Raw genomic sequence first — 15,603 nt, 5'->3', positions numbered from 1 at the left:
TTGTTTCACACTGTAGCCTAAAGCCATGACTTCTTCAAAGTCAATAAGTAGAGCATCAAATGCTTTATTTAAGTAGAAAGCAACAGTCCACTGAGACTGGTATAAAATGATCACACCCACAGACTTTGCTCTAGTATGTATGGGACCTCCACCAATGTCATCTGTTCCAGGGCGGACAAACTTCAAACTTCCACCAATCCCAATAAATCCAAATACTTGGAGACGACTTTCTGATTGTAATTCATAAATAAATGCCACTTTGTGGTTTCGTGACTAAATTCTCCATCCTTGCAACTCCCAGGATGGCCCAGGGACCATAATATCAGCATCATCTGGAAGCTTATTAGAAATGCAGAATATTGGGCCCTACCCCAGACCTGGTCAAGCAGCACCTGCATTTTAATCAGATCCCCGGGGATTCGCGTGCCCACTAAAGTTTGGGAAACACCCCTTGCACTTTCCACTCATAGTATCTGGGTTTCACTTGGAGGTAAACTAACACTGTTGCAAGCCTGACTGACCACATTTAAGAAGAGAAAAACTATTCACAAAGATCCTCTAACAGAAGAAAAAAATATGCTGCAATCTTATTGCTAGCTTCATATATAGTAAAGCTTGGGTTTTGAATTTCAAACTAACTGTATCATTTTTAAAAATACGCATTTCATGGTGACTCATCTCTCAAGGATACCACAAAAAAGAAAACGCCCTATTTTGTCACTTGTCTGAATCCTGCTTCTAATAACAAAAGCTTGGAAAATGGAGTCAACAGTTTAACACAGAAAAATGAAGACAGACTGATTTTGATGTATTACTAGTTTTGTCTTTTTTTTTAAACTCATTTTCAACAAAGAAAAGTATTTTCTTCCCAGGAAATTTTGGTTCTGGTCATTTCAGTGACTTGATCATGGTTATTTCCAGCCACAACACTCATATTCTCTAGTAGTGGCTAAATTAATTTCCAATTGAGTCGTAGGAATAATTAGACTTTGCAGAGCCCATCTGTCTTCCACTCCTGTGTGCAGAAACATGAGAACTTACATTTCAGACTTCAGGTGGTCTATGGTGAAACGGTTTACAGAAGGCGGGGAACAACCAGAAAAGCCAGTTTGGGGACAAAAGGATTTTTACATCGTTATCTTCTTTAAGCTACTTCTAATGTAGAGCTCTTTTGATTTTCATTCTCCTGACATCCGGCATCAGTGTTAATTTTGTAACATGCACACATTCCCGTAATATGTAAACCTTGGGGATCTTTGAAGAACTTCCAGTGAAGGATAAGCTGGAGTTACATTACTGATGTAAAACATGGCTATCTTTCCTAAGAGGCACTATGATTATCTTTTTTTTCTTTTTGACACTTTCGACTACATAGTCATTTTTACATTTCTCTAAAAAGACATTCTTAATGTGCTCACGATACTCTGCCATTAATCCAGACCTAAGAGAGTCCCTCAGTCCAAGGTACAAAAAGATACTTAGCAAGGTTGCCAAAACCAGACCCAGAAGGTTACCTGATCCAGTTAACAATCCTTCAGCTTCAATCACACTTACTCTATTGTAATGATGGATCAATAAAGTCAGACACTAAGAAAACTACTGAGATGGCTGATGGATCACTGTGATTCTGCAAATGGGTGAGAGCCCATGTTCTTCTACTCTGGTCCAATTTTTTAAAAATTATTACTCTTCAACTTAGACATGCTGGCAGATTCTTAAATGTTAACATAATAGTACATGTAAATTTTAGATGTAGCTTATGTCTTAGTTTCCAGAAAAGTCTGAAATATCAAAATTTTGCTGAGGTTTCTGACAAATATCCAGGCTACCTGACTTTGCCAATGGTTCCATCTATGAGATTTGCTCTTTGCTGCGCACCTACTACGTCCCTGGCTGGTACTAGGGATACAAGGGCAGATAAGATACAGCCTCTGCCTACAAGAAGTTTACCGTCTATTAGGAAGACGTATGTAAACAGATCATTTCAATTTAATGTGATTCAGTAGAGCAAGAGTGGAAAATATATGGGGGTGGGGGAGGAAGAAAAATATACAATGTGTGGGAAAAAGAAAAAAAAAAACATCTGAAATATTTTTATAAAACTAGAGCCCATATGTAACAGTGCTATGTAGTTCATTATTACCCATATGTGGAAAATAATATCCATATGTGCGTGTTCGTCAAAGCTTCCCCCTGCCCTCGTTTAACCCTAAATTGGTAGGCTCTGTCCTTAAGTGACTTTCTGGATGCTTTCTTCTCTGTCAAGTGGTGTGTGCTTAGGGAAACTCTGAATAACGTAAATATTAGCCTAAGTGAGACATAAGTCAAAAGGCTAATCCACAGGTTATGACGCATGCCAAAGCAACTTTCTAGATTCTCTATCTTTCTGTGCTTTTAGGGGGCCGGGAAATAGTCCACAATTCAGGTAACTTGGGGTCACCTCTATTTTTACTGGAACAATATGCAGTGATATGTCCAACTAAACTGCTCAGACAGCCACTGCATGAGACATTTTTTTTTCCCTGTGGTAAAATCCCCACTGAAGGCTTAGGCATGGCATCGAACTAGGTCTATGAGTTTTAAAGGCAGGGAAGAGAGATTTCAGAATCTTGGGGGGCACGTGGTATTTGAAAGATCACATTCAGTCCTGTATCTTAAATTTGGAAAATCATAAAGAAACACCTCTTGTTGTGATAATACAAAGAAGAGAAAGTCAAGATTGATAATACTTTCCTACAGGCTGAGGATGGATAGGGGGTAGGTAAACAAAGATCTATGTTTCTGAGAAAGAGGCTTGGGATTCTTCTGTCAATCAAAAGGAGACACTATGTAGTTTAAAAAGATCACTAACTAAAAAGATTACTCACTAAGCCATGAGTCCATGCAGGTCTGGGGCTCTGTATTACTTTCCAGCCCAAATGCCTGGCATGTATTAAATACACACTAAATGTTCATTTGATGAAGCAGAATCAGCTAAACCTGCATTCAAGTCCAAGATGTATCACATACTGGTAGTGTGACCTCGGTCAGATTAATTGACCACTATGACAATTCCCAGTAATAAACGGGAATGTCAGCAGCAGTCACCTCTTGGGGCTGTTCTGAGAACCTATTCATATGGGCATTTTTTTTTTTTCATTCATCCAGCAAATATCTATGGAACTCCTGCTATGTGCCTGGAACTCAACAAGTCACTAGAAAAATAATGACTTGAAGAGACATACTATCTCCACTTGCACTGACAATAAATAAAACAATGAATGTGATACAATTAGCACAGAGCCTGGAACATACGGAGTATGGACTTAAGAGAAGTTAATTACTATGACAACCCTCCGCCTCCCTCTTCATTGGCTTTTATTATGTGATCACATTTCAGATCAGTCGAAAGACTATGCTTTAAATAACATATGAGTCTTAGATACAATTTTCAAATGATGTATTTTAAGTCAAAGAAATTTTCTTATGAAAGAACAAAGAGGATACAAATTAAATGATTCCATGACAAGTCGGGTCAAGGGATAACAAGGGAAAACATCAATGAAAAAGAGCATTTCCATTTGTTTCAATATTGCAATTTGGTGGTATCTTCCAAAGCTGGCCAGTAGGTACCAGGTGGTAGCTGACATCAGGAAGATACACACCACTCCTCCGACTTATTTGATCCATGCCCTCTTCCATCTCTAGCTAACAGCTGCTCACCCAGGATACAATTTCAGTGCGGACTCCTGCAAGGCTCTTCCTGACAGCCCAAACATCCCGTACACAGAACCTCTATGGCACCCGTCATGCTGTTTATTTCCTACTAGGTGGGTGAGCCCTGGGGCTTATCTCCATATAGCCTGGACCTATCACAGGGCTGGGCACCTATTTGGTGATCGATAAAAGGTCAATGAAATAAGTCATTAACTGCAGGCTACCAGAAAGTCCTCCTCTGTTTTCTTAAAGGTCAAAGGTAATGTTAGATTAATTGTCACAGGGAATCTTTTCGATCCATCAGTTTTAGCTGTCAAGCTCCAACTCAAAGAGTTTGAAGAACCTTTGTTCTTGAATTTGCAAGAGCTCCCTTCCAGGTTTTTGAAGCTACTTCCTCACAGATGTCTTGGAAGTCACCGAGCTGGGTGCTCGTGTTCTCCCAGATCTCTGGGTGTCTATTTATACGAGCTTCTCCAAAGCACTGGGAAAAGGGCACGGCTTGCCTGGCAAGTCTTCTTATTTGGTGGCCAGTCTGTGGAAAGCATCCACGTTCAGGGACTAAAATAACCAGGCTGATAAAACTCCTTCGGTTTAAATCCCAAGTTCAAACGCTACCCAGGAACACAAACCAAGGAAGAGGCCGGCCCCAGCTTCCAGCGTCAGGAAATACAGTTTGGAAGTCGGCAGAAATTGGCTGTGGGTCTCCTAACCCCAGTGTGACACAATATTCTCATCCCAGGAGCCAAGTTGTAAGCTTTTCTAAGATCCATAAAGCACATGTCTGCGCCCTATGAGGAGCTCCGGCTCTTTCTGAGAGTCTGCTCGAGTTCCGATCTGAAAGAATGCCATCTTCACAGAAACCCTGGTTCTCTAGAATGATACCATCTGCCACAGGCTGAGCTTCCTTTTCAGCCAAATACATTATTTATAACCTTTCTAATTGTGAAAAGGTAAGGGTGGAATTTTTCTACAGCCTGACTTCGATATGGTTAGAACATTCTGAACCTTTGCTCTCAAATACTGCAGGTCTCTGCATTTGAAAAACAAAAAACAACCCCCAAACCCATAAGGAATTGGTGGAGGTTACATAATTTTTTCAAAATATTCTATCCTGTCAACCCCCCGCTAGAATAGGACGTACACTGTTAAGTATGTATTTATAACACATTTAGAAAACCGAAGGAAGAGAGTTTTTTATTTTTCTCCTTGGTCATCTTAGGAGCCAAGGAAGAGGTTGGGGGAGAGGTGAGGCCTTCTGAAAAAAAGGTTCATAACTGGGGAAAGAGAGTGATCTGATTACCCTTATAGTTGCTTTGCTGTGCCTTTAACATCAACAAAAAAACCCACCCCCAAACAATGCTAATCAGGTTATTCAATCATTTAAACCAAAACTGTTCATGCTTTTCTGCCAAATCAACCAACCACAGCAAAATCTGTTATCTCTGATTGCTCAGCTTCCAGTCAAAAAACCAGTTAACCCCGACTATACCAAAAGTTTTCCAAAATACCCTCAAAGCGCTGCGTGCTCATGGAGAAGAAAGAGAAAGCCATGCCATCTTTAAAGGGTAATTGGAGCGCTGGACCCTATTTGCATATTACAGTATACTCTAATAAACTACACAGCCTGTACCGGAAGCCGGCAGCTCCCTAGTATTCATGTGATCTCCATACAGGCTTTCCGTGCACAAATTTTTTTTTTTTTTTTTTTAACAGGACTGTGATATCATGATCAAAACTTACTAAAGACTTGTGGATGGTCCGACTGAGGTGGGAAGAGGCGCCAGAGCCTCTACAAAATGTGGCTCACCCAAGTTTAAAGCTTTCAGGCTCCATCAGCAGAGAGGGCAAAAGCTACAACATCTTATTTACACAATTATCTAAATACGATTAAACAGCTGATGGACAAATATTAAACTGGAAAATGTATAGTCATTTCAGCTTAATGTAATCCTCTTTCTGTAAACACCCAAGATGATTTTTTTTCAACCAGAACAGTCCTGACATCTCATAAGCCTAAGGGTGAATAGCAAGAGATTGTTTTTGATAGTTATAAATATTCAAAAGACATGCAGACCATCTGCTTTCATAATACAGGTAAAGCAAGACTGAAATGGGGACTGCTGTATAAAAATGATTCTTTTAACAAAGTCTTCCTCTCCTCGAAAACTATAAAGACAGATGTCAAAAACTGTTTACACAGAGCAATCAGGAGCGTGCAAAATGTAATATTCCTTTTACACACAGTGCTTGCTAAAGAGATTTTTTTTTTCCTTTTTCTTCCCATCTGTGTGTTGCAACACATTTCTACAAGTTAAAAACATTTTTTTTTTTCAAACAGAGATCTCATGAATACCCAAAAACATGCTATCTGGTTTCTGAATGCTAATTAATTTCAACTAAGGAATCTGAATATCTTCTTCTGTAGGAAGGAATGTATGTTTTGAATCGGAATACTCCAGAGACACAAGGGAAATCATCTTGCACAGGTTTAATTCTGTAAGGCGATTTTTCATGGTTCTACCTTGTCTGTAATATATATCTGGTACATCCATGTCTTAAATGAAAGCACATCACTGCTAATGTCTTTGGCATGAAGTCTAAAATAATTGTTTTCTGAAATAAATGTCTGTGCGTGCAGAATGTATATACAGAAACCTTTAACTTCTCGGGCGACACACAGTGATGCTTTATAAAGCCCCGCAGTTAATTTTCAGGGTTGGAACACTAATCTTGACAGTAACCTTTTTATGTATTGTATTAATGGCACAGAGACATTAAGCACCTTTTTATAATTTTCAATAAAATGAGCATTTACTGAACAATCTGTCAAACTGCTGGCTCTCTATTCCTTTACATTTTTATCTTTTGACAAGTGTAACTTCACACACTCAGCTGGCCCTCCCCTTTCTCTAGGTCCGGCCTGCCTATGGCCTGAATTTTCACAGCAGGGTTTTAGATGCGCGTGGGAAACTTAAAAGGCCAAATTTTAACTTCAGGTCAAATGGAATCAACTCCACATTCAAATACTGTTTTAATAGGGATTCTCAGAAAATGGGGTTTTCTTTTCATCCCAAAGGATATCAAATACTACAAACAAGGCATCATAGGAGATGCTGACATGGAACGAATTTGTTGAAAATTCACAGGTAGTCCCCATCTGGTATTGAGGGAGGGGTGGGGAGGGGAGGAAGGGAATCAGGTTTCGATTTATGGGAAGCAAATGGCAGGATTTCTAAGTGTCATATTCTGTTTGTGATGTTAGCTTATGTTCCCCAAATCTTTCCCTCTGGATCCTTTATTGCTTTCTAAGCTATTCTCTTGGGAGATACAACTGGGGCATATTCGGCATCTCAATTTGTTGAGAAGAGACTAATCACTTCTAAATTTTACTTAAACTCCAGTTGTCATAGTTATGGCTCTTGCCATCTTGATCAATCCCGGTGCCTGAAAATGGCATCGTCACACAAAGTCACCCTAGTATCGTGCTAAAAATAGAAACTTGGTACAAAGCTCCAAAGGAATACAAAAGGAAGCACAAAGAGAACCTGGGCAATTCTGTTTTAATTCTCTTACTACATTTCCTAAAGATGAAAATGTGACCGTTTCGAAGCACAGGAATTTTATGTAATGGTTTAAATAGCCAATTCATCATTTTTAAAGGAAATGCTGGCTCACAGTTCATATGGCTTTTCCGCAAAATTAAAGTAATTTTACATAAGGCCCAGATAATATCTTTTGACCAGATTCTCTATTCTTTTTGTATAAGTATCCATCTAGATCGTTCTTAACGCTACTGAAACCTTCTTATTCAAACGAATTGAATACGTTGGTAAAGAGCTTAAATTAGAAAATATTTGCTAAGAAGTGTACTGTTACTAAGGGCATGTAATATTTCAAATTAACTGCACTTAGAGGCTTAGGTTTGCTCATCTGCAATATGAAGGGAAATGAACTAGATAATCTGCAAGGTCCCTTCTAACAGCTTGAAGATTCCATGAGATCTGTATGCATTCCCAGACACAGGTCCTACAGGGTCTTCTTTAGTGACTAAAGAAGATGCGATTGTAATACCCATCATCCATTCACTGATCAGACATCCCCAACTACAGTTTTATTTTTTAGGAAGGTTGGAGTCCCTTGGTATCTTGCTTATAATATGATTATTAAAAATATACTCACTATCATTAAACATTATGCTACTCCAAATAGAATTTTCACAAGTTTTTCATTAGATAAATCTAAATCTAATGAGTTTTATTTGATTTTATAGCAAAAATCATTTCCTAAGATTCTAAATCTTGAGCGCTGGGAATGCTTGCTTCTTCTTGCTCTGATGGTCCTTGTGTGGTTAAATCTCCCATTCTCTATGGAGATTAAAATTTCTCATATCTGTACTTAGAAATAGCAGAAAAAGATACCAAAATTGTATTCAATTCCAGAGGTCCTAAATAAAGCATTTTGAGAAACTTCAAGCCACAGAGTGAAAAAAAGAACTAAAGTAGTTTGAACAATCCATTTTTCCAAAAGTAAATACTAGAATTAGACTCTGTAACTCTTCACAGATTTTATATTCCTTCCTTCCTTGTATGAACGCTATTAGATTTTTAAGCCACACTGCCTAAAAACTGGGGAGAAAAGTAAGACTGCATTTTAGATTTTTATGGGGCCAAAGACTTTCTTTGGGAGTCTCATGAAACCGATGGAAGCTCTCCCCACATATATACTCCCCAAAAGAGGCTTGGAACTTCTGGGTCTGCACAAACCCTTGGGAGCCCACTGCGTGGGCAGTGGATCACACCCAGATCTGATCCAAGATTTCACAGGAGACTGAGGGCTAAATCATGTCCTTGATTTCTGTGTTTTATTAGTTGTTAGTTGTTAGCCAAGATTTCCCACGTCTACTAAATATAAACCAACGTCACCTCTGGATGAGGTCACAGAGAAAAATCAAATTAACCTAGCTCACCTCTATCGGTATTATGAAAATGCTTTACAGTTTAGGAAAATGCCATATACTGGTAATCACCTCTTTGGGAGTTACGGTGAAATGGTAAAAAGAATGTGCTGGATGGGCTGTCCGTCATGAAGTAAGGAGCTCCGTCCATCACCGGGGGCGTGAGAGCCAGGCTGAGCTGGTGCTCCTGCAGAAGGGTGGACAAACCAAGCCCCTGAGGCCTGTTCTGGAATGGCTCAACACTTATCTCCACTTGCAGCTCTCTCTAAATTCAGGTGATTCTGGACCTTCACACAGCTGACTTTTACACATTATATATTTATAGCTCCAAACGGAGTCTCCAATGCCAAATGTGGCCTCTGGAACCTCAGCTGAGGGAGGGACGTTGTGAGCTAACACGGGGTGGTACTAACTGCTGGCATTTCCAGCCTGGTGGTGTCAGCATCTTGGTCTATAAATCTTTTGATTCTGCTATTGGCATTCCCCCCGCTTTTTTTTTTTTTTTTAAATATGAGAAATAGACAAACATAAATAAATAGACTAGTAGTAAAAAAGCATGGATCTCAAATATAACGCAATTGAGACAAAATGAAACCTATTAGCCAAGCTGAAATACATAGTTGATTATAAAAGAAAAATTTTAAAATGTGCACAGAAATATGTTGTTAAAGAGTGTGCTTAACAGTGATGTATAATTAGGTCTTTTATAGCAGTTTTTAGATCTCTGGGTCCCTTGTACCTCCCAAGCCTATTGTCTGCTTAGAAACATAGAAGTTTTGTACATATACTCAAGAACATTAACAATATAAGCAAAAGTATGGGACAGCTTGGAATATCAGTAGGTTTTCTTAGAGAAAAATGTAGAAGTAATTTGCTCTTGGTAAGGTAAATTAAAAATTCAGAATTAAGAGTAATAGGAAAAATATTTTGTGAAGTAGGATATTATAGATAAGACTACATATAAAATACTACTAATAAAACTACTGACATAGTTTATAGGTTCACAAAATAAACATGATGAAAATTCTATGAGGCTGTTTAGGTCTGACAAATATTCCTGAGATCCTACTATGTGTCAGATCTCTGAATGTGATGATGAATAAAACTTAGTCCCTTTGTGACCATCAATTACAGTGTACTCAGAGAACGGAGTTAGTCCACAGATAATTACAAAACAAATTGGAAAGTGCTATTGGGGGGGGCATAAAGGAGGGACAGAGCCTTGGATGTAGGGAGTTGGGGGTCAAGGGTAGTTAAAGGAAGGAACACTGGGAAAACTCACATCCAGAGGATAGTCCCCATCAGGCATCTTTGACACTATCCAGTCTAAGATACCACATCTGCTTAACTTGCAAATGTGCTTATTTAAAGCATCATGCTTGAGTCTTCCCCCACTTGCATTTTAAGATGCATCAGACCTTTACACTGACTCTAAGGACAGCACTAAAAGCATTCCTTAAAGGTGAGAATGAGTTATAAAACAGCCCTTTAATTTTTTCACAAATGAAAAGTTCTTGGTTGTTTCCATAAAAAAGTGACACTTGTATCAAAATCTTCTATGTTAGCAACAAAGTTTCTTAGACCCACAAGTGCCATTTCAAACTCTCAATCCCCATGCTGTAGAAAAACAAGTAACGTTATACTGTACTTTAGAACTGAGCGCTGTTCTAAATGCTTTACGAGTATTAACTCATGTAATTCTCCAAACAATCCTGAAAAATTGGTACTATTATCTTGCTACTTTATAGATTTAAAAAATGAGGCATGGAGAGTCACTTGCCTGAATGTACAGAGCGGTAACGACAGAGCTCACATTCTTGACTCCCATGGAACGAATGCTATTAGCTTACTAATTATGTGATGGCAAACAGCAGTTGCTGATGAAATATATCACTTCCAAAGATAGTTCCATTAAGAAATAAAAAGAAAATGAGATCAAGCACTGCCCTTTGTTAACATAACCGAGGAGATTCAATACATTTGGGGAAATATTTATCGTGACGTTTCATAAAGTTAATACTCGTTTTGGTTTGCTCCACGTTTTTCACTTGCATAGGAATAAGTGCTGGATTGATAGTAAAATGGGACAAGCCTAGGACAGTCGGGTGGCACCCAATGAGGAAATACCCTGTCTTGTCATCTAGATAAGAATGTGATCTCAAATGGTGCTAACAATTAAAGCTTTAATCATTCTTAACTTTCAACATATCATTTGCCTCTTTAACCTCTTTGAGTAAACTAAATTAGATTAGCATTTTCATGGGGAAATACTGCCATACAAGAGAACAGTCTTTTGAAAAGGAGAAAGAAAAAGATGATGACTAAAGAGGATGAAATTTTAAGAGTAAGAATGAGAGAAAGGAAAAAGATTCTTAAGTCAGCCACCTTCTCTACAATGCGGAATTCTGCAGGCTCCTGAATTGTCCAGAATGGAACTCCAGCACCCCATAATAATACTGCATATTAGAACCCACTACAATCTTACATTTCTGTAGCGCCCTTCATGCAAGGATCCCAGGGTGCTTTACAATCATTATGAGTTAAAATTAAAACTAAAGCACATACAATTCCTAATAGAACCATTTTAAAAATGCTAAGCAGAACAAATAACTTTTAAGTCTAGATTTAAAAGTCCCAACAGCAAGAGCGTTCCTTATTTCAATTGGCAATGAACTGCGGAGCCTGGCTGATGCTCTCTCCTGTTATGTTAAAGGCTCTGTTATGTTTTTTAATACTCAGAGCACCTTACAATCAAGCAGTTTCCAAAGAAAGAGGGAAAAATCGGGTGCGTGTAGTATCTGTTTTGATTATTCTGAATTTACGGTTTTCTGTTTGTTTGTTTATGAGTTTGTTTGGGACCAAAATCTGACATGAAATAGAACAGGTTTAAAAAGCGAATCCAGATAAAGCCCAACTTGAAATTTACGTAGTCATTCCGACAAAAGACACTCCAAAAGCACTTTAAAACTAGCTCTGTTTGAGCAAGAAAATCTGATTGATTAGCATGATTTGGTTAACTTTTTAAAAGAATTAGAAAATAGCATTTAATAGGCTTTCTCTCAGGCCATGTCTTCTCCTAAGCCTTGGCAGTATTTATTATTCTGCAAATCAGAAAAAAATAGGGGAAATGCACTCATGATATGGTAATTTTCCTTGCATTAGTGATTTTGAGGTCAGAGGAAACTTGTTCAGATCTAAAACAAAGCATAGGTAAAAATCTATTAAGTGAAAATGAAGTGCTTACACATTATCAAAGCACCCTCTAAATTGGCATGGCTTAAACTCTTTTATGTTTTACTCTTGTGAAAAGATAGTGGCCATAAAATATCTGAGATCAATCCATTTGAAGTTAGATGCTTTATTAAAAGTTTGGCTTTTTTGAAAGGTTACAGGGAACTAATATCAAGCTACAGTAAAACCCTTATGTATATAAACTGGCTAAAAATGAGCCTGATAGATGAGACACAAAAAAGAAAATTTGCAATTTGGAGGACACGTCTATTGTAGATGCTACGTTATTACGTTATTAACACAGTACAGATATCTCACTGTCTAATCTGAGAGAGGTACTAGAGTGAAGTAATAACTGGTTCAAAAAAGGAGACAGAAAAAGTAATCTGATGTAAGTTTAGCAATTCACACAACTGCCCATATAAGACTGGTTTACCATTTCCTTTATGGATCTCGCCATTAATACAATTGCTGAAAGTGGTAATAAAATCCAATTAGTATCAAGTACTTCCATGCCTGGCAAAGCAGATATTCATAACCTCGGACTCCCTTGGGCAGTAGGGTAAAAACTGGGAAAAGTTTTGTCATTTAAAAGAGGAAAGAAAAGCTCCTACATGGAGCTTTTCCTCAAAATATATGATATTTAACGACAAAATTTACAATAGATTTACAATATTATGCTAGGAAGGGGCAGGTACAAAATCCTACAAGCACATCTCAAACAGGAGACTTTAAATAGAGCTGCCAGTTATACCCTTGGTCATCACACTGAGCCAGTGAATGACTAAGGTCTATATTTTCACATAGACTCGAGAAATTGCCCACCGTTTCCCATGCAAATATCTAACATTGTCTTGGGGGTCAAAACAAAGGGCTATTAGCGCAATTATACCTACTGATCCAGACAGGATGTAAGGATGGGGAGAAGTGACTGCCAACAGAGTTCTTACAGTCAAACTTTCTGGAACCTCCCAAATACCAGATTATCCCAGGAATCAGTCTCCGTGGTCTAAATCCCCCTCGAATACTCTAAATTAGGGGCATGACGGTATTTTTAAAGCGAGTCAATGTAAGAATGACAAAATCAAAGATACAAAACCAAAACATACGTTAAAGAAAAATTTCAGCAGTAAGAATAAATACAGTTGGAAAACTGTAAGTAGTTATCAGTACTTCAGAGAAACCTATTTTATAAAACATCAAATTAGTTGGAGAAAGGTTTTTTAAAAAGGTCTCTGTCTCTATCTATCTATCTATCTATCTATCTATCTATCTATCTATCTATCTATCATCTTTCCTTCCATCCATCCATCCATCCAAAAATACTTGATTAAGCTCACAGGGTCTGGGTATGAATTCTCGCCCCTCTGCTTCACCTGCTCCGTAACCATGGGACTTGCTTAAACATTCCATGGCTTGGGTTCCTTAACTGAAAATGGGGATATAAAACCATCTACCACTTAGGGTGATAGACACACTCTTTTTTTTTTTTAAAAGAAATTCACGTTCTTTTATTTATTTATTTATGACTGTGTTGAGTCTTCGTTTCTGTGCGAGGGCTTTCTCTAGTTGCGGCAAGTGGGGACCACTCTTCATCGCGGTGCGCAGGCCTCTCACCATCGCGGCCTCTCTTGTTGCGGAGCACAGGCTCCAGACGCGCAGGCTCAGTAATTGTGGCTCACGAGCCCAGTTGCTCCGTGGCATGTGGGATCTTCCCAGACCAGGGCTCGAACCCGTGTCCCCTGCATTGGCAGGCAGATTCTCAACCACTGCGCCACCAGGGAAGCCCTAGACACACTCTTGATACTGTAAAAGTACTAAATGAAAGTTACTATTATTTCAACTACTAAGATGTGTCACCCTTATTACTCCATAGGAAATAGAATGCCTGTCACACAGGAGACTGTCAGTACATATTTCTGAATGAATAAGTATGTGAATATGTGAATAAGTTTCATAGGTTAGACTCTCATGTGAAATACAACATTTGAATACTGATGTTGGATATTCTCTGGAGAAAATGTGATTATTGTTTATTGGAATTTTTTTAGAAACGTCATTTTGGTCCAAAAATTATGGAAAAAATAACATAAAGTGCAGTTAAAAAATATATACAGCTACAGCCTAACAGATAGAGATTTTTTAAATTGGTGCTTTGTATAATACAGACTGAACACAGGGGTTTATTAATGTCTATGGAAATGATTGTCAAGTTTCAGAGAATGGGCACGGTTAAACGCCAAGCTTCAGCAGGGAAAGGTGGCTTCTTTTCTCGCCTGTTTTGCCAGTACCTAATGAAAAGTCTGACACATTCTACATCCCTAGATGCTGTCAGAAAAAGGTTCAGGGGAAACTTAAATCCAAATGAAATGTATTTTTATCGTACATCAAAATATTTACTTTTTCAAATCCCAATTTACCTTCCAAATCCATACCCTCCAAGTTCCCAGGACCATAAACTTTCTTATCCCCATGTCAGACTTTATCCTCCCTTCCTTACTTGCAGGTCAGAATACAACACCCACATTACCTAACTACATCCACTGAAAAAAGCAAGAGTAACAACACAGCACCCAACCTCCGATCCATAATGAGCTACGGGTTTCTTATGCCTCAGAACAGTTTACAAAAATAAACAAACACGTGGTAGAAAAAAACAATAAATGGATGTCAGTCTATTTGGGCAGATTTATGATAGGGAATCAGTCACAGAAATAAAGGTCTGAGTTATAAATCAAACCCCACGCACACTCATGAAATTTCTGTGGCTAGAGAAAACCTTGCAAAGATTATCCAAGAAAACATCACTGCAGCAAAACCTAAGTCTTCATTTTAAAATCAACACGTTAAAACGCATCCTTGGGAAAGGACTTTGGGGTCAGTCACTAACCAGCATTTTGACTTTAATCTCTGGGAAAGATAACATCTTCTGGTTCTAAGATTGGAAGTGCAAACTGGACTTGCTCTTTTCAAGTAGGGGACAACCCTCCTGGGAGCACTGGAGGCGTGGCCTGCCAGACGCTGCAGGCAAATTCCTGGGGCTGCCCCTCCCCTTCCCTCCTGGCCGCTCCTCAGTAAAGGGAATCTCCTTGCCCACAGGGTGGACATTCTTTCTGCCCAGCTTATCATTAACGGACCCAATGGCCATATTCAAGACTGCGCTATTTCACCATATTAAACAAAACCAAACCCTTACTGTACAGCAAAATGGGCATGCTGAATTGTATGCTAAAAGTTCTCACGTGAATGAATCAAAACTCCACAGGAGGGGAAAAAGTCTTAAGCTGTAGCATTTCTTGGGGTTAGGTCCCATTTTGTACAAGACTGAGGCCGTATTTATTTGCTAGGCATTTTTCACCACAGCACCTTCATCACCGAATCTCACCAGGGAGGAAGAAAAGAGCAGTTTTACCAAGCTCAGCATATATTTGGGGCTGAGGCCTCAGAGTGCCTGCATTTCCTCTAACTAATAACTTCTGACAGAAGAGAAAATAAAGAAGCAAATGGAAAACAGTCCATAATTAAAACATTCCGAATTGAGTATCAGATTCACGAATTCATTCTGGAGAAATAGAAGATGATGCAGCAGAATACAAAATAACCCCCTCATTTAGAGAACAAGTTGCACTTTTTCATAATATTAAATATTAAATTAATTTCAAATATTTGCTGCCACTGCTGAACGATGTATACCTTTTTTTCAATTTTTTTTTTTTTTTTTT

The 15,603-nt window shown here is 38.5% G+C and overlaps 1 protein-coding gene across 7 annotated transcripts in view; it reads right to left on the bottom strand.

Moving 5' to 3' along the window:
* Positions 1–15,603, bottom strand: part of SATB1 (SATB homeobox 1) — a 98,851-nt gene that overhangs the window by 51,058 nt on the left and 32,190 nt on the right. The gene's annotated exons all lie outside the window — the stretch shown is intronic.

Source organism: Balaenoptera physalus, assembly GCF_965194825.1.
Source record: "Balaenoptera physalus genome assembly, chromosome: 4".
In the NCBI taxonomy this organism is placed as follows: domain Eukaryota; kingdom Metazoa; phylum Chordata; class Mammalia; order Artiodactyla; family Balaenopteridae; genus Balaenoptera; species Balaenoptera physalus.
The sequence above is the reverse complement of the archived record's forward strand: the minus strand, read 5'-3'. Positions and strand labels throughout refer to the sequence as shown.